The 27,311-nt window shown below is 40.0% G+C and overlaps 1 protein-coding gene across 3 annotated transcripts in view; it reads left to right on the top strand.

Moving 5' to 3' along the window:
• FAM168A (family with sequence similarity 168 member A) overlaps positions 1 to 27,311 on the top strand; it is a 215,981-nt gene that overhangs the window by 86,700 nt on the left and 101,970 nt on the right. The gene's annotated exons all lie outside the window — the stretch shown is intronic.

Raw genomic sequence — 27,311 nt, 5'->3', positions numbered from 1 at the left:
CTTCCTGTAGTTTTTTTGAAAATTAGCAGTTTATTTCATAGAATGTCTAGCCAACAATAAGCAGGTTATTTTTGAGAATACTCTGATTTTCCTTCTTATGAATGCTACAGGATTGTATTGAGCTGTAAAGTTTACAGGTTTCTTTCATGGCCAGTGTTGCTTTTCTTTTCACACCTTTGTGCCATAAGCAAGTCAAATACTCTTAATGATTTGAGTTTTTCTTCTTCTTTTTTTTTTTTTTAAACTGATGAGAAAATTGAGGCCCAGAGAGGGGAGGTGACTTGTTCAGAGTCACACAGTGAGTGAATGGTAGGGTTAGTATTAGCAAGAAGGCCATTTTATTTTTAGGTTTTTGATTATCCCTGAGAATATTGTCATACCTTGTCATCACTGGATATTATTACTCTCTATAATTTTTGCATGTCTGTTGAGAGAAAAATACCTTTTAATTTTAATTTTCATCTCCCTAGTGAAGTTAAATATTTTTTCATGTTTATTGGCCATTTGTAGTTGTTCTGTGAATTTTATGTCATTTATTGCACATTTTCTGCTAGGTTCTTTTTTTTTTTTTAACATCTTTATTGGAGTATAATTGCTTTACAATGGTGTGTTAGTTTCTGCTTTATAACAAAGTGAATCAGTTCTACATATACATATATCCCCATATCTCTTTCCTCTTGCGTCTCTCTACCTCCCACCCTCCCTATCCCACCCCTCTAGGTGGTCACAAAGCACCGAGCTGATCTCCCTGTGCTATGCGGCTGCTTCCCACTAGCTATCTATTTTACATTTGGTAGTGTATATATGTCCATGCCACTCTCTCACTTTGTCCCAGCTTACCCTTCCCCCTCCCCATATCCTCAAGTCCATTCTCTAGTAGGTCTGCGTCTTTATTCCCGTCTTGCCCCTAGGTTCTTCATGACCATTTTTTTTTTTTTAGATTCCATATATATGTGTTAGCATACGGTATTTGTTTTTCTCTTTCTGACTTACTTCACTCTGTATGACAGACTCTAGGTCCCTCAACCTCACTACAAATAACTCAATTTCGTTTCTTTTTATGGCTGAGTAATATTCCATTGTATATATGTGCCACATCTTCTTTATCCATTCATCTGTTGATGGACACTTAGGTTGCTTCCATGTCCTGGTTATTGTAAATAGAGCTGCAATGAACATTGTGGTACATGACTCTTTTTGAATTATGGTTTTCTCAGGGTATATGCCTAGTAGTGGGATTGCTGGGTTGTTTGGTAGTTCTATTTTTAGTTTTTTAAGGAACCTCCATACTGTTCTCCATAGTGGCTGTATCAATTTACATTCCCACCAACAGTGCAAGAGGGTTCCCTTTTCTCCACACCCTCTCCAGCATTTATTGTTTCTAGATTTTTTGATGAAGGCCATTCTGACTTGTGTGAGATGATATCTCATTGTAGTTTTGATTTGCATTTCTCTAATGATTAATGATGTTGAGCATTCTTTCATGTGTCTGTTGGCAATCTGTATATCTTCTTTGGAGAAATGTCTGTTTAGGTCTTCTGCCCATTTTTGGATTGGGTTGTTTGTTTTTTTGATACTGAGCTGCATGAGCTGCTTGTATATTTTGGAGATTAATCCTTTGTCAATTGCTTCATTTGCAAATATTTTCTCCCATTCTGAGGGTTGTCTTTTGTTCTTGTTTATGGTTTCCTCTGCTGTGCAAAAACTTTTAAGTTTCATTAGGTCCCATTTGTTTATTTTTGTTTTTATTTCCATTTCTCTAGGAGGTGGGTCAAAAAGGATCTTGCTGTGATTTATGTCATAGAGTGTTCTGCCTATGTTTTCCCCTAAGAGTTTGATAGTGTCTGGCCTTACATTTAGGTCTTTATTCCATTTTGAGTTTATTTTTGTGTATGGTGTTAGGGAGTGTTCTGATTTCGTTCTTTTACATGTAGCTGTCCAGTTTTCCCAGCATGACTTATTGAAGAGGCTGTATTTTCCTCACTATATATACTTGCCTCCTTTATCAAAGATAAGGTGACCATATGTGTGTGGGTTTATTTCTGGGTTTTCTATCCTGTTCCATTGATCTGTATTTCTGTTTTTGTGCCAGTACCATACTGTCTTGATGACTATAGCTTTGTAGCATAGTCTGAAGTCAGGGAGCCTGATTCCTCCAGCTCCGTTTTTCTTTCTCAAGATTGCTTTGGCTATTCGGGGTCTTTTGTGTTTCCATACAAATTGTGAAATTTTTTGTTCTAGTTCTGTGAAAAATGCCAGTGGTAGTTTGATAGGGATTGCATTGAATCTGTAGATTGCTTTGGGTAGTAGAGTCATTTTCACAATGTTGATTCTTCCAATCCAAGAACATGGTATATCTCTCCATCTGTTGGTATCATCTTTAATTTCTTTCATCAGTGTCTTTTTTTTAAAAAATTAATTAATTAATTAATTTATGGCTGTGTTGGGTCTTCGTTTCTGTGCAAGGGCTTTCTCTAGTTGTGGCAAGCGGGGGCCACTCTTCATCGCGGTGCACGGGCCTCTCACTATCGCGGCCTCTCTTGTTGTGGAGCACAAGCTCCAAACGCGCAGGCTCAGTCATTGTGGCTCACGGGCCCATTTGCTCTGCGGCATGTGGGATCTTCCCAGACCAGGGCTCGAACCTGTGTCTCCTGCATTGGCAGGCAGATTCTCAACCACTGCGCCACCAGGGAAGCCCTCATCAGTGTCTTATAATCTTCTGTATACAGGTCTTTTGTCTCCTTAGGTAGCTTTATTCCTAGATATTTTATTCTTTTTGTTGCAATGGTAAATGGGAGTGTTTTTTTTTTCTTTCTTTCTTCTTTTTTTTAAAATTAATTAATTAATTTATTTTTGGCTGTGTTGGGTCTTTGTTGCTGCATGTGGGCTTTCTCTAGTTGTGGCGAGTGGGGGCTACTCTTCATTGTGGTGTGCAGGCTTCTCATTGTAGTGGCTTCTCCTGTTGCGGAGCATGGGCTCTAGGCACGCAGGATTCAGTAGTTGTGGCACGCGGGCTCAGTAATTGTGGCTCATGGGCTCTAGAGCACAGGCTCAGTAGTTGTGGCGCAAGGGCTTAGTGGCTCCATGGCATGTGGGATCTTCCCAGACCAGGGCTCGAACTCGTGTCCCCTGCATTGGCAGGCGGATTCTTAACCACTGCGCCACAAGGGAAGTCTTGGGAGTGTTTTCTTAATTTCACTTTCAGATTTTTCATCATTAGTGTATAGGAATGCAAGAGATTTCTGTGCATTAATTTTGTATCCTGCTACTTTACCAAATTCATTGATTAGCTCTAGTAGTTTTCTGGTAGCATCTTTAGGCTTTTCTGTGTGTACTATCATGTCATCTACAAACAGTGACAGCTTTACTTCTTCTTTTCTGATTTGGATTCCTTTTATTTCTTTTTCTTCTCTGATTGCTGTGGCTAAAACTTCCAAAACTATGTTGAATAATAGTGGTGAGAGTGGGCAACCTTGTCTTGTTCCTGATCTTAGTAGAAATGGTTTCAGTTTTTCACCATTGTGGATGATGTTGGCTGTGGGTTTGTCATGTATGGCCTTTATTATGTTGAGGTAAGTTGCCTCTATGCCTACTTTCTGGAGGGTTTCTATCATAAATGGGTGCTGAATTTTGTCGAAAGCCTTCTCTGCATCTATTGAGATGATCGTATGGTTTTTCTCCTTCAATTTCTTAATAGGGTGTTTCACATTGACTGATTTTCATATATTGAAGAATCCTTGCATTCCTGGGATAAACCCCACTAGATCATGGTGTATGATCCTTTTAATGTGCTGTTGGATTCTGTTTGCTAGTATTTTGTTGAGGATTTTGCATCTGTGTTCATCAGTGATATTGGCCTGTAGTTTTCTTTCTTTGTGACATCTTTGTCTGGTTTTGGTATCAGGGTGATGGTGGCCTCGTAGACTGAGTTTGGGAGTGTTCCTCCCTCTGCTATATTTTGGAAGAGTTTGAGAAGGATAGATGTTAGCTCTTCTCTAAATGTTTGATAGAATTCACCTGTGAAACCATCTGGTCCTGGGCTTTTGTTTGTTGGAAGATTTTTTTTTTTTTTTAAATTATTTATTTATTTATTTATGGCTGTGCTGGGTCTTCGTTTCTGTGTGAGGGCTTTCTCTAGTTGCGGCAAGTGGGGGCCACTCGTCATCACGGTGCGCGGGCCTCTCACTATCGCGGCCTCTCTTGTTGCGGAGCACAGGCTCCAGACGCGCAGGCTCAGTAATTGTGGCTCACGGGCCCAGTCGCTCCGCGGCATGTGGGATCTTCCCAGACCAGGGATCGAACCCATGTCCCCTGCATTGGCAGGCAGATTCTCAACCACTGCGCCACCAGGGAAACCCTGTTGGAAGATTTTTAATCACAGTTTCAATTTCAGTGCTTGTGATTGTTCTGTTCATATTTTCTATTTCTTCCTGGTTCAGTTTCGGATGGTTGTGCATTTCTAAGAATCTGTCCATTTCTTCCAGGTTGTCCATTTTATTGGCATATAGTTGCTTATAGTAATCTCTCATGATCCTTTGTATTTCTGCAGTGTCAGTTGTTACTTCTTCTTTTTCATTTCTAATTCTATTGATTTGAGTCTTCTTTTTTTTCTTGATGAATCTGGCAAATGGTTTATCAATTTTGTTTATCTTCTCAAAGAACCAGCTTTTAGTTTTATTGATCTTTGCTATTTCCTTCATTTCTTTTTCATTTATTTCTGATCTGATCTTTATGATATCTTTCCTTCTGCTAACTTTGGGGTTTTTTTTGTTCTTCTTTCTCTAATTGCTTTAGGTGTAAGGTTAGGTTGTTTATTTGAGATGTTTTTTGTTTCTTAAGGTAGGATTCTATTGCTATAAACTTCCCTCTTAGAACTGCTTTCGCTGCATCCCATAGGTTTTGGGTCGTCGCGTTTTCATTGTCAATTGTTTCTAGGTATTTTTTGATTTCCTCTTTGATTTCTTCAGTGATCTCTTGGTTATTAAGTAGTGTATTGTTTAGCCTCCATGTGTTTGTATTTTTTACACATCTTTTCCTGTAATTGACATCTAGTCTCATAGCGTTGAGGTCGGAAAAGATACTTGATACGATTTCAATTTTCTTAAATTTACCAAGGCTTGATTTGTGACCCAAGATATGATGTATCCTGGAGAATGTTCCATGAGCACTTGAGAAGAAGTGTATTCTGTTGTTTTTGCATGGAATGTCCTATAAATATCAATTAAGTCCATCTATTCTAATGTGTCATTTAAAGCTTGTGTTTCCTTATTTATTTTCATTTTGGATGATCTGTCCATTGGTGAAAGTGGGGTGTTAAAGTCCCCTACTATGATTGTGTTACTGTCGATTTCCCCTTTTATGGCTGTTAGCATTTGCCTTATGTATTGAGGTGCTCCTATGTTGGGTGCATAAATATTTACAATTGTTATATCTTCTTCTTGGATTGATCCCTTGATCATTATGTAGTGTCCTTCTTTGTCTCTTGTAATAGTCTTTGTTTTAAAGTCTATTTTGTCTGATATGAGAATTGCTACTCCAGCTTTCTTTTGATTTCCATTTACATGAGATATCTTTTTCCATCCCCTCACTTTCAGTCTGTATGTGTCCCTGGGTCTGAAGTGGATCTCTTGTAGACAGCATATATATGGGTCTTGTTTTTGTATCCATTCAGCCAGTCTGTGTCTTTTGGTTGGAGCATTTAATCCATTTACATTTAAGGTAATTATAGATATGTATGTTCCTATGACCATTTTCTTAATTGTTTTGGGTTTTTTATTGTAGGTCTTTTCCTCCTCCTGTGTTTCCTGCCTAGAGAAGTTCCTTTAGCATTTGTTGTAAAGCTGGTTTGGTGATGCTGAATTCTCTTAGCTTTTGCTTGTCTGTAAAGGTTTTAATTTCTCCGTCACATCTGAATGAGATCCTTGCTGGGTAGAGTAATCTTGGTTGTAGGTTTTTCCCCTTCATCACTTTAAATATGTCCTGCCACTCGCTTCTGGCTTGCAGAGTTTCTGCTGAAAGATCAGCTGTTAACCTTATGGGGATTCCCTTGTATGTTATTTGTTGTTTTTCCCTTGCTGCTTTTAATATTTTTTCTTTGTGTTTAATTTTTGATAGTTTGATTAATATGTGTCTTGGCATGTTTCTCCTTGGATTTATCCTGTATGGGACTCTCTGTGCTTCCTGGACTTGATTAACTATTTCCTTTCCCATATTAGGGAAGTTTTCAACTATAATCTCTTCAAATATTTTCTCAGTCCCTCTCTTTTTCTCTTCTTCTTCTGGGACCCCTATAATTTGAATGTTGGTGTGTTTAACGTTGTCCCAGAGGTCTCTGAGACTGTCCTCAATTCTTTCATTCTTTTTTCTTTATTCTGCTCTGCAGTAGTTATTTCCACTATTTTATCTTCCACGTCACGTATCTGTTCTTCTGCCTCAGTTATTCTGCTATTGATCCCTTCTAGAGAATTTTTAATTTCATTTATTGTGTTGTTCATCACTGTTTGTTTGCTCTTTAGTTCTTCTAGGTCCTTGTTAAATGTTTCTTGTGTTTTCTGCATTTTATTTCCAAGATTTTGGGTCATCTTTACTATCATTATTCTGAATTCTTTTTCAGGTAGACTGCCTATTTCCTTTTCATTTGTTAGGTCTGGTGGGTTTTTGCCTTGCTCCTTCATCTGCTGTGTTTTTCTCTGTCTTCTGATTTTGCTTAACTTACTGTGTTTGGGGTCTCCTTTTCGCAGGCTGCAGGTTCATAGTTCCCGATGTTTTTGGTGTCTGCCCCCAGTGGCTAAGGTTGGTTCAGTGGATTGTGGGCTTCCTGGTGGAGGCGACTAGTGCCTGTGTTCTGGTGGATGAGGCTGGATCTTGTCCTTCTGGTGGGCAGGTCCACATCTGGTGGTGTGTTTTGGGGTGTCTGTGGCCTTATTATGATTTTAGGCAGCCTCTGTGCTAATGGGTGGGGTTGTGTTCCTGTCTTGCTAGTTGTTTGGCATAGGGTGTCCAGCCCTGTAGCTCGCTGGTCGTTGAGTGGAGCTGGGTCTTGGCGTTGAGATGGAGATCTCTGGGAGAGTTTTGCCATTTGATAATATGTGGAGCTGGGAGGTGTCTTGTGGACCAATGTCTTGAACTTGGCTCTCCCGTCTCAGAGGCACGGCCCTGACACCTGGCTGGAGCACCAAGAGCCTGTCATCCACACGGCTCAGAATAAAAGGGAGAAAAGAAAGAAAGAAGAAGATAAAATAAAGTTACTACAATAAAAAGTAAAAAATAATTATTAAAAATTTTTTTAAAAAAGTAATTAAAAAAAGAAAAAGAAAGAAAGAAAGAAGAGAGCAACCAAACCAAAAAACAAATCCACCAATGATAACAAGCACTAAAAACTATACAAAAAAAAAAAGAAAAACAACGGACAGACAGAACCCTAGGACAAATGGTAAAAGCAAAGCTATACAGACAAAATCACACACAGAAGCATACACATACACACTCACAAAAAGAGAAAAAGTGAAAAAAAAATATATATCGTTGCTCCCAAAGTCCACCACCTCAATTTGGAATGATTCGTTGTCTATTCAGGTATTCCACAGATGCAGGGTACATCAAGTTGATTGTGGAGATTTAATCCGCTGCTCCTGAGGCTGCTGGGAGAGATTTCCCTTTCTCTTCTTTGTTTGCACAGCTCCTGGGGTTCAGCTTTGGATTTGGCCCTGCCTCTGCCTGTAGGTCGCCTGAGGGCATCTGTTCTTTGCTCAGACAGGACGGGGTTAAAGGAGCAGCTGCTTCGGGGGCTCTGGCTCACTCAGGCGGGGTGGGGAGGGAGGTGTACGGAGTGCGGGGCGAGCCTGCGGCGGCAGAGCCCAGCGTGACATTGCAGTAGCCTGAGGTGCGCCGTGTGTTCTCCTGGGGAAGTTGTCCCTGGATCACGGGACCCTGGCAGTGGCAGGGTGCACAGGTTCCCGGGAGGCTAGGTGTGGATAGTGACCTGTGCTCGCACACAGGCTTCTTAGTGGCTGCTGCAGCAGCAGCCTTAGTGTCTCATGCCCGTCTCTGGGGTCCACGCTGATAGCCGTGGCTCGCGCCCATCTCTGGAGCTCCTTTAAGCGGCGCTCTTAATCCCCTCTCCTCGCGCACCAGGAAACAAAGAGGCAAGAAAAAGTCTCTTGCCTCTTCGGCAGCTCCAGACTTTTTCCCGGACACCCTCCCGGCTAGCTGTGGCGCACTAGCCCCCTTCAGGCTGTGTTCACGCAGCCAACCCGAGTCCTCTCCCTGGGATCCGACCGAAGCCCGAGCCTCAGCTCCCAGACCCCACCCGTCCCAGCCGGTGAGCAGACAGGCCTCTCGGGCTGGTGAGTGCTGGTCAGCACCGATCCTCTGTGTGGGAATCTCTCCGCTTTGCCCTCCGCACCCCTGTGGCTGTGCTCTCCTCCGTGGCTCGGAAGCATCCCCCCTCCGCCACCCGCAGTCTCCGCCCGAGAAGAGCCTTTCTAGTGTGTGGAAACCTTTCCTCCTTCACAGCTCCCTCCCACTCATGCAGGTCCCATCCCTATTCTTTTGTCTCTGTTTTTTCTTTTTTCTTTTGCCCTACCCAGGTACATGGGGAGTTTATTGCCTTTTGGGACGTCTGAGGTCTTCTGCCAGCGTTCAGTAGGTGTTCTGTAGGAGTTATTCCACGTGTAGATGTATTTCTGATGTATTTGTAGATGTATTTCTGATGTATTTGTGGGGAGGAAGGTGATCTCCACGTCTTACTCTTCCACCAGCTTGAAGCTCCCTCTCTGCTAGGTTCTTTGTCTCTTATCAATTTTGCAGGGTGGGGAGGCTCTTTGTATATTAAGGGTATTCACCTTTTGATATATATGCTGTAAATATTTTTGATGTTTTATTTATGGAACTTGGTGCTTCCCTAGAGCCCCCAAAGAGAAAAATCCTTTATATTGGAATAGCTATTAAAAAAAAAATAGCATACCAAAATAAAGACAAACAAATAAAAAAGATAAAAAAAGAAAAAAATAGAATACTACTGCTACCACTAACAGTATTACTGAACTTTTACTTTATAAGTTTCCCCAAAACTTTCATATTCTGTATTTTGTCCTTTCAATAACTTCATGAGGGGGCTTATGATTAAAATAAATTGGATTGAACATGTACGTCTTACCTTATCTCCTTTTAAAAACCCCATTGAAATGGTGTAAAACTAGTATTAACTCACAAAGACTAAGAGAATAGACAAGATGGGAAAGAGGCACAGATAATGAATGATTTAGTGGATCAGGGAAAGCAGAAAGCTAAAGCTACAGAGGGGATGTGAATCTGTATAAAGGCATTTTGTCATGCAGAACTCTAGAAAGCCCTAGGTATTGGAGGTTCTTGGCATCTTGAATATTAGGATGAGAGGTGGAGCTGAAAACAGGAGTTCAGAGGTATATAAGGAACAGTTAAACCATCACATCTTTTCTCTGTTTCAGCAGAACATTGGAGGTTTATCCTCCAGAGAAATAAAATCAGAGAGGCCCTGGCTTTGGGAATACCAAATTTAGCTGGGAGTAAAAGAGAGGTGCCATTCTAAAAACAGGGATTAGGTGAAGGGCTCCATCTAGTTCTTATCTCCCAGAAATAGGTAGTCAGGTTTATTTTCCTCAGGTGGGAGATTAGAGGATTCCTCACTGAGAAACTGACTCAGAGACATCTGGGGACCTCTCCAGTAAAAAACCGGCTTGACATTTTCTCTTGTTACATTGAAGCCTAGAAGTTAACATGCCCTGCTGCTCATACAATGTTTCTCTGTGTGCCTTACTCTTAAATATGAAAGAAAAGGCAAAGATCACCTGATGTTTGAGAAAAACCTCTAACATGAATAACAAATGAAAAGAGACAGATATAAGGACCCCATACCTCCAAAAGAGAGCAGTGGGTAGAGACAGAGCACAAGAGACAATGTAGGGAGCAAAAGAAAATTTGAAGAAAACTCAGATCAGAGAAGATGCTGGCTCAGTGAAACAAGAATAGGGTTCTGTTTAAAAAAAAAGGAATAGAGAACAAGAAAGAAGTTTTGGACACTTAAAAAATATATCAGAGTAAAGAATTTAAAACAAAGAAGTAGAAAATAAATAAGAGGATCAGTTTTAAGATTTATTTAAATATAAAAGTTATTTAAATTTAAGAGAATTGATATAATCATTTTTGATGATTTTATTCTCTCCAATTCCTCTAGTTTTTCTCCTTTAGATCTCTGGATCTCCTAATAGTCAGATGTGGGGTCATAGAGTGAAAGAAATCATCAAAGAAATAATATAGCAATTTCCCAGAACTTAAGTACACATATGTTTATATTGAAAAAACCCCATTAAGCACTCAGTACAATGAATTTTAAAAAAGAAACACATCGTCATGAAATTTCAGAACACTGAGTAGAGTGAGAATATCATAAAAGCTGCCAGAGAGAATTAACAAGTTGCATACAAAGGCATCGGACTTCTCAAAAGCAATATTGGAAGCTAGAAGAAAGTGGAGGAATTGCCTTACATTCTGAGAAGAAATCATTTCCAACCTAGCATTCTATACCCAGTTAAAACTAACAATCAAATATGAAAGTAGGGGGAAAAAAGACATTTTCAGACATCTCAAAAAGATTTATTTCCCATGTATGCTATCTCAGGCAACTTGGTAGTTTGATATACCATAATGAGATAGGAAAGAAATAGGAAGGCATGGACCCAGGAATCAAGGGAATCTAATATAGAAGAGAAAAGTGAGTATAAGTCTCAGAATGATGATTAAGGGGTATTCCAGGACCACAGCTATGCAGGAGACCTACAGAATAGGGAGAGTTATCAGATTTGAACGAGAGGTTGGAGATTCCATGAGATGCTTTAAAGCAGCAGTCCCCAACCTTTTTGGCACCAGGGACTGGTTTCCTGGAAGACAATTTTTCCACACACGGGGTGGGGGGAGAGGATGGTTCAGGCGGTAATGCAAGCGATGGGGAGCGGCAGATGAAGCTTCCCTCGCTCGCCGCTTACCTCCTGCTGTGCGGTCCAGGGCGTGGGGGTTGGGAACCCCACTTTAAAGAAAATACAAAACGACATCAGTAAATTATCTGACATGTTTGACCATTTTAAAAAGAACCTTAAAGTTATTTTGGAGAATTTGGAGATGAATTGGGGAAAAGGATATTAAAACCAAGCAAATTAAAAACGAGACAACTATTAATTCTAGGAAAAATCAGAATTCTAGTTATCCAAGAAAGGCAATGTAGTCATAATACACTATGTGGTTTAGCTGTGAAAATCATTGTACAGACCCCGAGTATTCTTGAAAAAAACAAGAAAGTGTTGGAATACTTGTTCCTCCAGATAACAATACATTAAAAAGCTTTGGTAACCACGCCTTGGTGTATTCCCAAGAGAAATGAAAGCAGATAGCCACATAAAGGCTTTTGTATAAATTTTCATAAAAACAATATTTATAATAGCTAAAATTTGAAATCAACCTGTTATAGGTTGAATTGTATTCCCTCTAAATAAATATGTTGTGATTCCCCCTGAAAATAATATAGACCTTGATATTAATGTTTTATTTAATTTTTATTGGGGTATAGTTGATTTATGAATATTAATTTTGAAAACATTTTTTTTTTAAAGGATTTTCTTTTTAATTAATTAATTAATTTATTTTTGTCTGTATTGGGTCTTCGGTTCGTGCGAGGGCTTTCTCCAGTTGCGGCAAGCGGGGGCCACTCTTCATCGCGGTGCGGGGACCGCTCTTCATCGTGGTGCGCGGGCCTTTCTCTATCGCGGCCCCTCCCGTTGCGGGGCACAGGCTCCAGATGCGCAGGCTCAGCAATTGTGGCTCATGGGCCCAGCTGCTCCGTGGCATGTGGGATCTTCCCAGACCAGGGCTCGAACCCGTGTCCCCTGCATTAGCAGGCAGATTCTCAACCACTGCGCCACCAGGGAAGCCCAGAAAACATTTTATTTTGAAATAATTATAGATTGACAGGAAGTTGCAAAGATAAACAGAGAGGCCCTGTATATCTTTTACCCAGTTTTCTCCAATGGTTAGATCTTGTGTAACTGTAGTACAGTATCAAAACCATGAAAATGACATTGGTGCAATGTGTATATATGGTTCTGTGCCATTTAATCACGTGTAGATTTGTGTAACCACCACTGCAATCATGATGCAGAATATTCCATTACTATAAAGATTTTCCTCACTCTACCCCTTTATATTCACAGCACAACACCCCCTACCCCCATCCCTAACTCCTGGAAACCACTAGTTTATTTAACATTTGTATAATTTTGTTATTTCAAGATAAATATATAAATGGAATCATACAGTATGTGACCTTTTTTTCACTCAGCATAATGCACTTGAGACCCATACAAGTGGTTGTATATCAATAGTTCATTCTTTTTGATTGCTGAGTAGTATTCCATGGAATGGGCATATCCTAAATATTAATTTAACTAAAAATTGTGATGTGACTATGTTGGTGGAAGGGGAAGTGTGTGTACATGTGTATGTATGGGTGGTCATGGGGGTGATGATCATGATATGAAAGAGCAGATCTTCAAAACAGAAAGATGATAAATAGTGACTAAAATTGACCCCAGAATTGCCAATATAAGCCTGTTTTTTGGAAATAAAGAGATAAATACTAAGAGAAAGAGCTAAAAGTTGAAAGTGATTGCCTTTGAGAAGCAGAAATTCACAGTGAGGTAGGGGACTGCTGCTTTTTGTTATACATCAGAAGTCAACTATTACCATACTTAAAAATAAGGCCCAGAGACTTAGGGGCCCAAAGTTTTAGAATGTATAACTAGAGAAGCTGAGCCTACAGCTCAGGCTCTCTGACTCTCACCAGTGCCCTTTCTGCCTCTCCCTGCCTTGGAATGTTTGCTGATGTTTATATGAGTGAAAGCTTGTGTTCCCAACAGAGCTCTCTCAATATTTTTTATATTGGTTGTTACAGCCTCTGCATTTGGGACACTGCAAAGTACCTGACATAGCAAACGAGAGTCCTAATGACTCAGTTCCTAAGTAGCTGATGCTGGGGTAATAAATTACCATAAAACTGCTTTTTGAAGGGCCAACTTGACAGCCATGTCCATTTTCATTTCTTTTGATGAACTAGGGATGGCTCTTTTATAGGAATTGTATGGACCCATTTTTTGGTTTTGTTTTGTTTTTTGCTTGAAAATCGGTTGCTGGCCCCTGACAAAATACCCCTGTCATGAGAGAGGGAAGTCACAGCCTAGGCTTAGGAGTCAGAGAACTTGAATGCAATCTACTGCTCCACTAACCTCTTTGCTTTTTTTGGTGTGTGTGTGTGTGTGTGTGTGTGTGTGTTTGTTTCTCCTTTAGCAAGGTTGGATTCCTTCTTTTCTAAGCTACAGTTTCAGCTTCCTTGAGAATTCCCTCCTTGACATCTCTGTTTAACTCTAGTGTTCCCAGATTTCCTGTGCCCCTGATAGTTCTTTGGGTCACTTCTGCAAATGATTTATTGCTCATCCATCATGCACGAGAATTTTATTTTCAGTGAGGAACCCCATTGTCTAGTGCTGGAGAATCATTCTTTGCTCGCATGTGCCAACTATAAGATTCAAGCCCAGAGGGAAGGCTTCAGAATGAGCCAGCGCCCTAGTGGTTTACTTCAAATATTAGGTTATCCCCTTCACAACTGTTGTCACCATTATAGCATTCTTGTCCACAGGCATTAGCCACGAGCTCCCTTGGTTTTCTTTGCTTACTGATGAGGCTGCTCTGTGGTGGTTTTATCCAGCTGAAGACTAATTTCCTAATTGTGAAGATGAAAATAAGAGCTGTTATTCACCACCAGAGCAAAATGTCATGACCAGGTATGAGCACAACCAAGAGCAGAGCTTCATTTTTTATCACCTGCTACCCCTGGGCTCAGTGGAGAGGAAGAGGGGGGCCCTTAGCCTGGTCAAGTGCTCTTGACCAGAAGGTGGGTAGGGGTAGGTGTGTCTCAGCTCTCTTATCCCAAAGAGCGATCCCTTTGGAGGGTTCCACAGGTGTTGCAGTAACAGTACAGACAAGAGTGTAGAGTGCTGTTATTTAGACTGTCCTGGAGAGTGGGCCAAAGGGCTCCTTTTATGGTTCTTAACTTGAGAGCCACAATAAACATTCATAGGCTAGGTTGCACATGCAGAGAAAAGCCATCAGTCCTTTCAAATTATAACTCTAAAATCAATCTCATTATTAAAATAATAGCACATATATTTCCTGAAACTACTATTCTATAATAAAATTTTATCATCTCATTTATAACTTGGTACTTGCTGGTTTTAACTAATGTTAGAGATAGGCTTCTAGACCAAAGGACCTTGCTATAAAGTAGCGTTTGCTGGGAGGTCCCAGGCCTGTGAATTGGTTTTCTGGGAACAATTGACAGTAATATTTTTTCACCTGATGATTTCAGTTGTCTTTGGGTGCAGGGATAGATGTTTGACAGTAGTGTGAAATAATGTGTAAACCATTCTTTTTTTTTTCTCCCGTGGGCTTGACACATGATAAGAGGACAAAGGCTTTGGGCGGAGTAAGCCTTTGGGCAGGTTATTAGGGAGCTGCTTTGATGTTCTGAATTCTATAAAGGAGCTGTTTCTTTTTAGACAGGGCATCCTTTGGTGACAGGCTTGATCATCCTCCCCATTAGAGGATTGTGGTTTCAGTGAAACATTTTGAAATGACTGCTGAAGAAAACTAGGTCAAATCAGGTATGATTTATGAAATGTACCATTAATGAGGCAATGAGAAAGTCAATTTTGTCTTTCTGTGTCCTGAAATTCTGAAGAGGTTAATTACAGGAAGTCCTTCAAACCATATGGTCCTTTGTCTTGGAAACATTCCCATTTTTGAATAATGTGCTTGTTATGTGACTACAGCTAGTCATACAGTATCAGTATCAGCACTTACTACTTGAGTTCTTTTGTTTTATATCTGAACTTATGTAAACCTGGCTTTAAAATAATATTTAAATTAGAATTTTGAGAGGTGAATCTACTGATATGCTACACTCACTGATCTATGATTACCCCAACAGTGTTGCTTCAAAAATCTCTTCTCTGGTCCTTTTGCTACTCTCCACCTTGTTCACTCTGTTCTGCCCACATTCATTGTCTCTTAGTTCCTCCAAAAGCATGTCGAGTTCTTTTCTGCTTCAGTGCCTTTGCCCATGCTATTCCTTTTCCTGAAATGTTTCCCTGCTCCTCCCTCCAACATGACTAACTATTCATCTGTTATGGCTTATTTAAATGTCACCACCTTGGAGTGTTCTTTCTTGACTTGTCATTCTTGAAAAAATCTCTGTGTTTGCTTCTTTATGAGTATCTCTTACATGTTATAATTATAGGATATATTAGTTTTTCCCATTTGCTCTTCATCTTTTTCTTGCTCTAGAGTATAAACTCTGTGAGGACAGGGACAGTGGCTGAGTGGTTTACTATTGCATTCTCAGTGCCTAAGACAATGTCTAGGGCCTGACACATAGTAGGAATTTGTAACAAATATTTGTTGAAAGCTTGAATGAATGAAGGAGCCCTTTCTTTTGGGGGAGCATCCAAAAGAACCAGGCAAAAACTGAATGGCCTATAGTGACTATATTTATGGCTCATTTTTGACTTAGCTTTGGAAGTCACACAGCATTACTTCCTCTGCATCCTATTGACCGGGCTAGTCCAGCTCAGATTCACTAGGAGGAGAGTTAGGCTCTACCTCTTCATGGGATTGTGGCAATCTTTGGAAAATACAGTCTGTCACAAGAGATTATTCCAAGCTGGGTACTGGATATCACCTCTAAGAAATGGATGTAGATCTATTATAGGCATTTATACTACTCTGATATCCCTAGACAGACACCCCTGGAGTATAGAGAGGCAGAGATTCAGATCATGATTCTGTCACTTACTAGTGATAGAGAAAGAAAAACCTATCAAAAAATGTAAGTGGTTCCTTCATTCATTCAGGCTTTCAATAAGTGTATTTTGAGTACTGTGTGCCAAGACTCGGACATTGTGTTAGACACTGAGAATGCAGTAGTGAGCCAGACAGCCTTTACTACTATCCTCAAAGCACACAGTCAATAAATGGAATCACTGGAACTCCCCACTCTTTCCCCTAAACTCCACTGCCTCTTTTTAAAAAAAGACTCTATTAAAATAAATAAATAAATAATAAAAAGACTCCATTTTCTTAGAGCAGTTTTAGGTTTATAGCAAAATTGAGAGGGAGGTACAGAGATTTCCCATATACCTCTCCCCCCCACATGTGCATAGTCTCCCCCATTATCAATATCACTCATCAGAATGATATATATTTTACCAAGGATTAGCTTACATTGACACATCAAGATTACCCGAAGTCCATAGTTTACCTCAGGGTTCACTCCTGGTGTTATACATCCTATGGGTTTGGACATATATTTAATGACATATATACATCATTATAATATCATACAGAATATTTCACTGCCCTGAAAATCTTCTGTCTATTCATCCTACTCTCCCCTCCGCACCCCCACCAACCACTGATCTTTTTATTGTCTCCATAGTTTTTTAAAAACTTTTTAAATTGAAGTATAGTTAATTTACAACGTTGTGTTAGTTTCAAGTACAGCAGAGTGATTCAGTTTTATATATTTATATATTTTTTCAGATTCTTTTCCATTATAGGTTATTATAAGATATTGAGTATAGTTCTCTGTGCTATACAGTAGGTCCTTGTCTTTTACCTATTTTATATATAGCAGTGTGTATATGTTAATCCTAACCTCCTAATTTATCTTCCTTCCTGCCCGCCCCCATTATCCCCTTTGGTAACCATAAATTTGTTTTCTATGTCTGTGAGTCTATTTCTGTTTTGTAAATAAGTTCATTTATATCATTTTTAAAGATTCCATCTCCATAGTTTTTGCCTTTTCCAGAGTGTCGTATAGTTGGAATCATACATATTTAGCCTTTTAAGATTATATATTTAGTAATATACATTTAAGTTTTCTCCATGTATTTTCATGGCTTGATAGCTTATTTCTTTTTAGAACTGAATAATATTCCATTGGGTGTACTACAGTTTATTTATCCTTTCACCTGCTGAAGGACATCTTGGTTGCTTCAAAGTTTTCACAATTATGAATAAAGCTATTATAAATATCTTTGTGCTGGTTTTTGTGTGGACATGAATAACAAGGAGTGTGATTGCTGCTTCATGTGGTAAGAATACATTTAGTTTTGTAAGAAACCAACAGACTGTCTTCCAGAGTGGCTGTACCATTTTGCATTCCCACCAGCCAGCAATGTACAAGTGTCCTGTTGCTCCACATCCTCACCAGCATTTGGTGTTGTCAGTATTCCAGATTTTGGTCATTCTAATAGATGTGTAGTGGCATCTTCTGTTGTTTTAATTTGCATCTCCCTTATGACATGTGATATGGAGCATCTTTTTATATGCTGCTTTCCATCTGTATATCTTCTTTGGTCAGATGTCTGTTAAGGTCTTTGGTCTTGATTGCTGTAAGTCTTGAAGTTGGTAGCATCAGTCCTCCAACTTTGTTCTTTTCCTTCAATATTGTGTTGGCTATTCTGGGTCTTTTTCCTCTCCATATAAACTTTAGAATCAGCTTGTCAATATCCGTAAAATAATTTGTTGGGATTTTTATTGGGATTGCATTGAATCTATAGATCAAGTTGGGAACAACTGCCATCTTAACAATATTGAGTCTTTCTATCCCTAAACATGGAATATCTTTCCATTTTATTTAGTTCTTCTTTTATTTCATTCATCAGAGTTTTGTACTTTTCCTTATATAGATCTTATAATATTTCATTAGATTTATACCAAAGTATTTAATTTTCTTTGATGCTATTGTAAATGGTATTGTGTTTTTAATATCACATTAACCTGTTCATTGTTAATATATAGAAAAGCAGTTGACTTTTTTTTTTTTAATTTTTTTTTTTTAAATTTTTTTAATTTTTATTTTTGGCTGCGTTGGGTCTTCATTTCTATGCGAGGGCTTTCTCTAGCTGCGGCGAGCGGGGGCCACTCCTCATCGCGGTGCGCGGGCCTCTCACTATCGCGGCCTCTCTTGTTGCGGAGCACAGGCTCCAGACGCGCAGGCTCAGTAGTTGTGGCTCACGGGCCCAGTTGCTCCGCGGCATGTGGGATCTTCCCAGACCAGGGCTCGAACCCGTGTCCCCTCCATTGGCAGGCAGACTCTCAACCACTGCGCCACCAGGGAAGCCCAGCAGTTGACTTTTATAATTAACCTTTTAGCCTGCAACCTTGCTATAATCGCTTATTAATTCTAGGAGTTTTTTGTCAGTTCTTTTGAATTTTCTATGTAGACGATTATTTCATTTGTGAACAAATACAGTTTTACGTCTTCCTTCCCAACCTGTGTACCTTTTATTTCCTTTTCTTGCCTTACTGCATTAGCAAGGACTTCCAGTATGGTGTTGAAAGGAGTGGTAAGAGGGGACCTCCTTGCTTTGTATGGGATCTTAGTGGGGAACAGTTTGAGTTTCTCACCACTAAGTATGATGCTAGCTGTAGGTTTCTTGTAGTCATTATCAAGTTAAGAAAGTTCTCCTCTCTTTCTAGTGTACTAAGAATTTTTATCATGAATGCATGTTAGATTTTGTCAAATGCTTTTTCCTGCATCTATTAATATGATTATGTGATTTTTCTTTTTTTTTTTATCTATTGTGATGGATTACATTAATTGATGTTGAATGTTGAACCAGCCTTGCATAGCTGGGATAAATCCCGCTTGGTCATGGTATATAATTCTTTTTATATTTTTTTAGATTCAATGTGCTAATATTTTGTTGAGGATTTTCGCATCTATGCTCTTGAGAGATATTGGCCAATATTTTTTTTTTCTTGTAATGTCTTTGTCTGGTTTCGGTATTAGGGTAATGCTGGACTCATAGAATGAGTTAGGAAATATTCCCTCTGCTTCTGTACTCTGAAAGAAATTGTAGAGAATTGGTATAATTTCTTCCTTAAATATGTGGTAGAATTTACCAGTGAACCCACCTGGGCCTGGTGCTTTCTCTTTTAGAAGATTATTAATTATTGATTCAATTTCTTTAATAGATATTGGTCTATTCAGATTGTTTCTTTTTGTGTGTTTTGGCAGATAGTCTTTCAATGAATTGGTCTATATCATGTAGAGTTGTTCATAATATTCCTTCATTATCCTTTTAATTTCCAAGGGGGTCTGTAGTGATGTCCCTTTTTCATTTCTGATATTAGTTATTTGTGTCTTCTCTCTTTTTTTCTTAGCCTAGTTAGAGGCTTACTGATTTTATTGATCTTTTGGTTTTGTTGATTTTTCTCTATTGATTTTGTTTTCAGTTTTAGTGATTTCTACTCTAATTCTTATTGTTTTTTTCTTCTGCTTATTTTGGATTTAATTTGCTCTTCTTTTTCTAGTTTCCTAAGGCCCACTGCCATTTTCATAGGCATTTACTATCAAGTTGCGACCCATGCTGAAAGGAATGGTTCCAAATCTTCTGCTTGTGTAATTGACCCTAACTTGAATGGCTTATGCTTCTCATCTTATGTTGAAAAGGTACAGTATCTGCCTTCATGTTAAAATAACACCCAGGGTCATATCAGGTATTTCAAAAAGTGATTGGTATCCCTGAGTCAAGACCAAGGTGTGCAGTATAAAAGACACTTATGAGATGTTTTCCCCTGATCTCCTTGAGGGACAGAAATATTTATTTTTGCGTTTAGGAGTGTACTTTCAGAGAACTAATGGCAACAAGTTCAGAGCTCTTGTTATTATAGGCTCATTTTCTAGAGTTCTGTAATGTTCCCTCAAAGGGCCAGAGTTCCTAGTGCTTTTGAGGAGTTTTCTAAGATTCTGATTCTTAGAACTCAGCCAAAATGCCATCTTTCGTGATGCCTTTCCTGTGAGAAGTGATTTCTTCAGCCTCATTTCCCATTTATTAATATTCTGTAGCATTTTTACTTTTTAACTTTAGCTATGTGTGCCGAGTTTTTATCATTTCTCCTACTTATAGTCCTCTTGAGGGCAAGACAGTTGTTCTGGATATTTTTGTATTAATCAGCACATGTTCATTGAGCCCCTGTATTAGTTCATGGGCTTTTATAATTTGTATATCATGAATGGTTATAGTTTTTCATACCTTCACTAGAATTCTTTTGTTATTTAAATAGATTGAGGGTGGCACTTTTTCTTTTCCTTCTTTTATTTATTAGACAGTTGTTTTCTTTGGTTTATAAAAAGTAACATAACTGTTGAAGTGTTACCCCTTCCTGGAATAAATATCTTATAGAAGGCACTATAATTGGCCAGAGGAAGCTCTTTTGAGGCAGAGTGAATTATGGTACCTTTCCTTCACACCTGGAGGTAGTGATGAGGAAGCTGCTGACAGGGAAGTACTTTTTCATTCTGTTACTTTAAAGGAACACTTGTCTTTTCCTACTGATCCTTAGATAGGTGTAGATTAAGCTCTGGGGGCTTGTATTAATCTTTCTTTAATAAGAATCTTTACCGGATTCTCGTGAAGATCAAATGTAGCAGTGTATAAGAGGTCATTTGGACATATAAAGTACCATACAGACACGAGTACGGTTTTTTACCCCCCTCGAAAATTAATAACTGCTCTTTCTGAACTAGTTAAAGCACAGTTCTTCTCCCAAACAGTATGTTTTTTCTTGCTTTTGACAGCATAGACTCCTATTAGAATTTCTCAGTCAACCATCAGGTTCAATGTCACATTTTTGATGGTTCAATGTAGCATTTTTTCCCCCAAAAGCAATTGCATTATGCCAGCTGTTTTTGTATATTTCACTTAATTATCATAACAACTCTGAGAGGATGGTGTTAACTACCTCCATTTAAAGTTGAGTAAATCAAGGACCAGTGAGTTCAAATAACTTAGCCAAAATAGTAAGAGGTAGAGTATAGACCTGAATTCATATATTCTGCGTTTGTTTCTTGTTAACATTTATATTAGGACATGCAGAATTATGCTGTGGTATCAAATTGGCCACAAGATTTCAGTGGATTAACATGACAAAGATTTGTTGAATTCTTGCTCATATGAATTCCACTGCAGGCCAGGTGACCCTGGAGGGCAGTTGTCCTCCAGGAAGTGATGACTAGCGCATTTATGCTGCTTTTGTCTTATGATGCCACCATCTCAACATAAGACTTCCAAGATGTCTTTGCAGAATAGAGAGAAAGGGAGGCAGGGAGGGAGGGAGGAAGTGCATGTCAGAGCTGTAGGGTCATATACCAGATTTTGAATACTTCTTCCTGAAAGTGAGACATGTCACCTTCGTTCACAGATCATTAGCGCTAACTAACTGCAAGAGGTCTGGGAACTGTGGGGGCGGGCCAGACCACTTCATCCAGATGTTTCCCAAGGGAAATTATTTTTACATAGAACATGTTTCCTTCTAGCTTGCAAGTTAGGGATAGTTTAACATGTCTGAGCCTCATTTTATACTGTGAGTGCCTCAAGGTCAGGAATTAAATTCATAAATTCAATAATTTTTAAGTTCAATTCAATTAAACATTATTGAACACTTGCAGTTTCAGGCTTTGTTTTCTTTCCAAAATCTATAGCCTATATCTATCTGTCTATCTATATTATAGGTAAGTAATAGTAACTAGATAGTTCTAGATTTTAAGTTCCTTGAGGACACTATAGAATAATGGTTAAAAGCACTGATTTTTTTTTTTTTAATTTATTTATGGCTGTGTTGGGTCTTCGTTTCTGTACGAGGGCTTTCTCTAGTTGTGGCAAGCGGGGGCCACTCTTCATCGCGGTGCGCGCACCTCTCACTATCGCAGCCTCTCTTGTTGCGGAGCACAGGCTCCAGAAGCGCAGGCTCAGTAATTGTGGCTCACGGGCCCAGTTGCTCCGCGGCATGTGGGATCTTCCTAGACCAGGGCTCGAACCCATGTCCCCTGCATTGGCAGGCAGATTCTCAACCACTGTGCCACCAGGGAAGCACTGATTTTGAGAATTAGAATTCTGGGTCTGTCACTTCCTAACTCTCTGATCCTCGGCAAGTTATTTGTTTGTTTGTTTGTTTGTTTGTTTTGGCCACATCGTGTGGCTTGTGGGATTTTAGTTCCTTGACCAGGGATTGAACCTGGGCCCTTGGCAGTGAAAGCATGGAGCCCTAACCACCAGACCTCCAGGGAATTCCCAAGTGTTTTTTTTTAAACAGCTTTATTAAGGTATAATATACCATGAAATCCACTCTTTTTTTTTAATAAGTTTATTTTATTTTATAAATTTATTTATTTATTTATTTTTGGCTGCATTGTGTCTCTGTTGCTGCGCGTGGGCTTTCTCTAGTTGCGCCAAGCAGGGGCTACTCTTCGTTGCTGTGCACGGCCTTCTCATTGCGGTGGCTTCTCATTGCAGAGCATGGGCTTTAGGCACGCAGGCTTCAGTAGTTGCGGTGCGCGGGTGCAGGCTTCAGTAGTTTTGGTGCACGAGCTCTAGAGCACAGGCTCAGTATTGTGGCACACAGGGTTAGTTGCTCCACGGCATGTGGGATCTTCCCGGACCAGGGCTCGAACCTGTGTCCCCTGCATTGGCAGGCGGATTCTTAACCACTGCGCCACCAGGGAAGTCCCATCAGCACATGTTTTTAAAAAATTCAACCAGTGGAGCCCTGCTGTTCTATTCCTCCCTTTACCTGCTCTGGCAAGAAAAAAAACAAAAACAAACACAAAAAAACTGAGGACCAAGAAGGCCCAAGATGTGGCCTCAGCTCTGGGCAGGATGGGCTATGTTTCATTTGGCTTTGTCCTTTGTCTCTCCTGCCAGGCTCCTGACTGGTCCCTCTCTTTCTCTGGTCAACGAGGCTCCTTTGTACGGGCAGGGACTTTGGGACCTCAGTGGAGTGTTTGTGCAGAGCTTCCTGTGAGAAGTGTTCGTGTGATTAACCGTGACCTCCTAGCAGCAGATGCATTCATCATTTGGCTTCAACTTTCCCATCCCCCATTTGAAGTTCCATTGGATCTGCCCGGCACAGAGCAGCTTCCATTGAATTCAGCAGCCTGGTTACATTAGGCATTATCTGTATTGCACTTTTGGCTCACCTCATGAATGGTCTAGTACTATGGTTATTTTCCACAGAATATCAAAGCTGACAGGGCCCTTAAAAATCCCTGACCTAGGGAATTCCCTGGTGGTCCAGTGGCTAGGACTCAGTGCATTCAATGCCAGGGGCCCAAGTTTAATCCCTGGTCGGGGAACTAAGATCCTGCAAACTGCATGGTGCGCCCCCCCCAAAAAAAAATCCCTGACCTAACCCCTGCTCATTTCACAGAGGAAGAAAACTGAGACCTAATAAAGGGAAGGTATTTATCCAATCCCACAGGTTCTGTGATAGAGGTAAGACCAGGACCGTGATGCCTTGACTCTAGCCAATTTTCCCCTTACCAGGCTCTGCTACCTCCTTCTCCCCAACTTACATAACATCAGAAGCTCTTAGAGGGCACAGATCATTCCTTGTGTACCTTTATATCCCTCAGAGAGCCTAAGTTACTGGGTATGCCTAATAACCTCTGAGATTTGTTATTATCTAATTTTACATATGGTGAATATGTTGCCTAGTTGAAGGAGCTAGGTAGTTGTGGGTGGGGATCTTGGCTAGGAATTATTGGAGCTGGGGTTCCAACTGACATATTCCAAGTCCAGGTTGTCCAGTTTTCTTTCTAGTAAATTATAACTGGATTGCTGTGATTTTGACAGTGGAAGAACAGTCCAGACAGAGCCAAGCTCCAGAGACAGTAAGTGTTCGTTGCATTTGGAGAGAAGCATTTAAACTGATGTGGCCAGGGCACAGGTTGAATTAAGTGGAGGGAGATGAGGGGAAGGCAATGAGAAATGAGGTGAAAAAGATTCAGAGCCAAAGAGGACAGATCCCTTTAATGTGGGCTTTTCAGAGGAAGCCTCCTGGAGTTGGGAGCCTTGAGCTGGGCCTGAAGGATGGTTAGGATTTGAATTTACAGGGATGGTGCAAGGTTTGAGAGCACACATTTCTATTCCTCTGTAAACAAAGTTAAAAAGCCAAGCACTGGGCTTCCCTGGTGGCGCAGTGGTTGAGAATCTGCCTGCCAATGCAGGGGACATGGGTTCGAGCCCTGGTCCGGGAAGATCCCACATGCCGCGGAGCAACGAAGCCCGTGTGCCACAACTGCTGAGCCTGCGCGTCTGGAGCCTGTGCTCCGCAACAAGAGATGCCACGATAGTGAGAGGCCCGCGCACCGCGATGAAGAGTGGGCCCCGCTCGCTGCAACTAGAGAAAGCCCTCACACAGAAACAAAGACCCAACACAGCTAAAAATAAATAAATAAATAAATTAATTAATTAAAAAAAAAAAAGCCAAGCACTGGTCTAATTTGCCTAGAGCATTGTTGACAAGTGAGGGATGCCGGAGAGTAGAGGTTGGGGCTAGGTTTTTAAAAGCCTAGAATTTTAGGTGTGAGGATTTTACTTTTATTTCCATTAATATCACTGTATGTGCTTACTCGTTCTTTAAAGATGAGTTGTGGGAACACTGGATGGCAGCTGAGTAATGCACTCTCTGCCTCTTTACCCTGTACAGATCAGGACTTTGTTTTAGACATTTCACTTTGATGAACTTACCGTATGTAGCTCTGGCTATTCTTGAGCGGCCTCAGGGATCCATGACATGTCATAATTTCCCACTTTCCTGAGGTGAGCATTTGAAAAGTATTTGATGAGGCAGTGGTGGATGAGAGTGATTTACTTAGCTAAGGAATGGCTCGCACTTACAGTTAATGGCATTTCTAAATTTGCGGATTCTTAAGCCATCTCTGGGGATTTGTTCACAAATGATAAGGTTTTTAATATATTCCCTTCCTACATACTTTATACTCAAGTCCACAATTGGCCTAGTCCTGGGTTCTGATCTCAGCTCTACTTCTTGTCTGTGTGACCACTGATAAGCCTCTTTCCCTTAGTTCTTATATCCATAATAACAATGATGCTGTGCTGGATAATCTCTAAAGGCTCTTCTGGTTCTGCTGTTTTAGGACTCTGTATATGAGATGCAGATCAGCCTTTTCTTTGACATTCTTCATGTACACAGATCATAATGCATTAAAACGTATTTGTATCACAGTGACTACACACATATTGGCTTATTCAACACAATGCTTATGAAACAGTTCCCATTGGTGATCATGCTACACTGACTTTTTGAGTATTTTTATTGTCCTGTCCTTTTTATGTTCTCTGCTGCCTTCATGTTCTGGCTGTACCTTCTGTCATCCCGTAGAGCAGGCCAGACCCAGACCCAGACACCACTGTGTTCTAATAGTATCAGAAAAGCAAACAACAGAGAAACACAACCAGCTGCTTCAATTTAAGCTGGCCTTCCTGGCAGCTACAGATTATCAATTCCTGCACAAGCAGCCTGCAGGGCTAGAAGGAGGAGATGACAGTTTTGTCCCAACTTGGTGGTAAAACCCCAAGCCTCACCTTTCATGTCAGTTGCAAGTACATTTGCAGTTTCCGTAGCTTGCATTTCCACTACTGCTTTACTGCAGTATTAAAGATGTTTGGAAGGAGGCCAGAAATGCAAAAGAGGGAGCTAGCTATACGGAACTATATTTAGAAAAATGTTGTTTAAGACAACTGTCTTTGGACATGTTTTTTCCTCATTTTTATTAATTTCCTGCATAGTTTTGAATACGAGTAATAGTAATAAGTATTCCAAACATTTCATAGCACTTTAAACTTCAGAACCTTTTTTCTCCTTATCTAACACATCTTTATAAACAACCGGGAGATGATGCATACATACTATAGTTACTATAGTATGAGTATAAGTAACTATAGTTACTTTTTTTTTTTAATTTTTTTAAAATTTTTTATATATTTTTTAATGCTATTCTTGTCTGCTTACATTCTTTTTATGTATGTATGTATGTATGTATGTATGGCTGTGTTGGGTCTTCGTTTCTGTGCGAGGGCTTTCTCTAGTTGTGGCAAGCAGGGGCCACTCTTCATCGCGGTGCGCGGGCCTCTCACTATCGTGGCCTCTCGTTGCCGAGCACAGGCTCCAGACACGCAGGCTCAGTAATTGTGGCTCACGGGCCGAGTTGCTCCGCGGCATGTGGGATCTTCCCAGACCAGGGCTCGAACCCGCGTCCCCTGCATTGGCAGGCAGATTCTCAACCACTGCGCCACCAGGGAAGCCCTATAGTTACTTTTTATTGAGTGCTTACTATGTGCCTGACACTGTGCTGAGTGCGTAACATGTATTATTTAATTTAACTTTTATATCAGCTGTAAAAGTGGTATTATCACCATTGAAACAGATGAAGACACTAGGAACCAAAGGGGTTAAGTAAGGTGCCCAAATTCACACAGTTAATATGTGATGGAGTTATGATTTGAATCCAACCAACAGTGCCTGGCTTCACAGCTGCTGGTTCTGTTAACTTCTGAGTTTTACAGACTGTGAAGTGTGGCATTGTATCTTGCTTACTAGAGAGGTTATAACTTGCTAATAATCATGTGGCATGTATATGGTAGATATAGGACCTGAATTTTGATCATTTGATTTAAATCTGTGCCCCTGGTTTTTATTTGTTTTCATTTTTAACTGTCTTATTTTTATATCTTAATGAGATGAACTACTTAACATCCTTTTGGATTAGTCTTGGTATGGATTATAAATAAATTATAAAAAGGTCTTACTTGGGATGCAAAGAAAAATAAGATGTTTTCAAGGAACTAATAGTTGGTTGTAAGAAAAAGAAATGCACAAACATAAATAAATAAGTAAATAAATATTTTTAAAATATATATGTATACATACACACACACAATGGCATATTACTCAGCCATTAAAAAGAATTAAATAATGCCATTTGTAGCAACAAGGATAGACCTAGAGATTGTCATACTGAGTGAAGTAAGTCAGGCAGAGAAAGAAAAATATAAATGATACAAATGAACCTATTTACAAAACAGACTCACAGACTTAGAGAAAGAACTTATGGTTACAGGGTTGCAGGGGAAGGATGGGGGGAAGGGATAGTCAGGGAGTTTGGGATTGATATGTACACACTGCTATATTTAAAATGGATAACCAACAAGGACCTGCTATATAGCACAGGGAACTCCGCTCAATGTTACGTGGCAGGCTGGATGGGAGGGGTGTTTGGGGGAGAATGGATACGTGCATATGTATGGCTGAGTCCCCTTGCTGTGCACCTGAAACTATCACAGTTGTTAATTGGCTATACT

The sequence above is a fragment of the Balaenoptera acutorostrata genome, chromosome 9, assembly GCF_949987535.1.
Source record: "Balaenoptera acutorostrata chromosome 9, mBalAcu1.1, whole genome shotgun sequence".
Lineage (NCBI taxonomy): Eukaryota > Metazoa > Chordata > Mammalia > Artiodactyla > Balaenopteridae > Balaenoptera > Balaenoptera acutorostrata.
The sequence above is the reverse complement of the archived record's forward strand: the minus strand, read 5'-3'. Positions and strand labels throughout refer to the sequence as shown.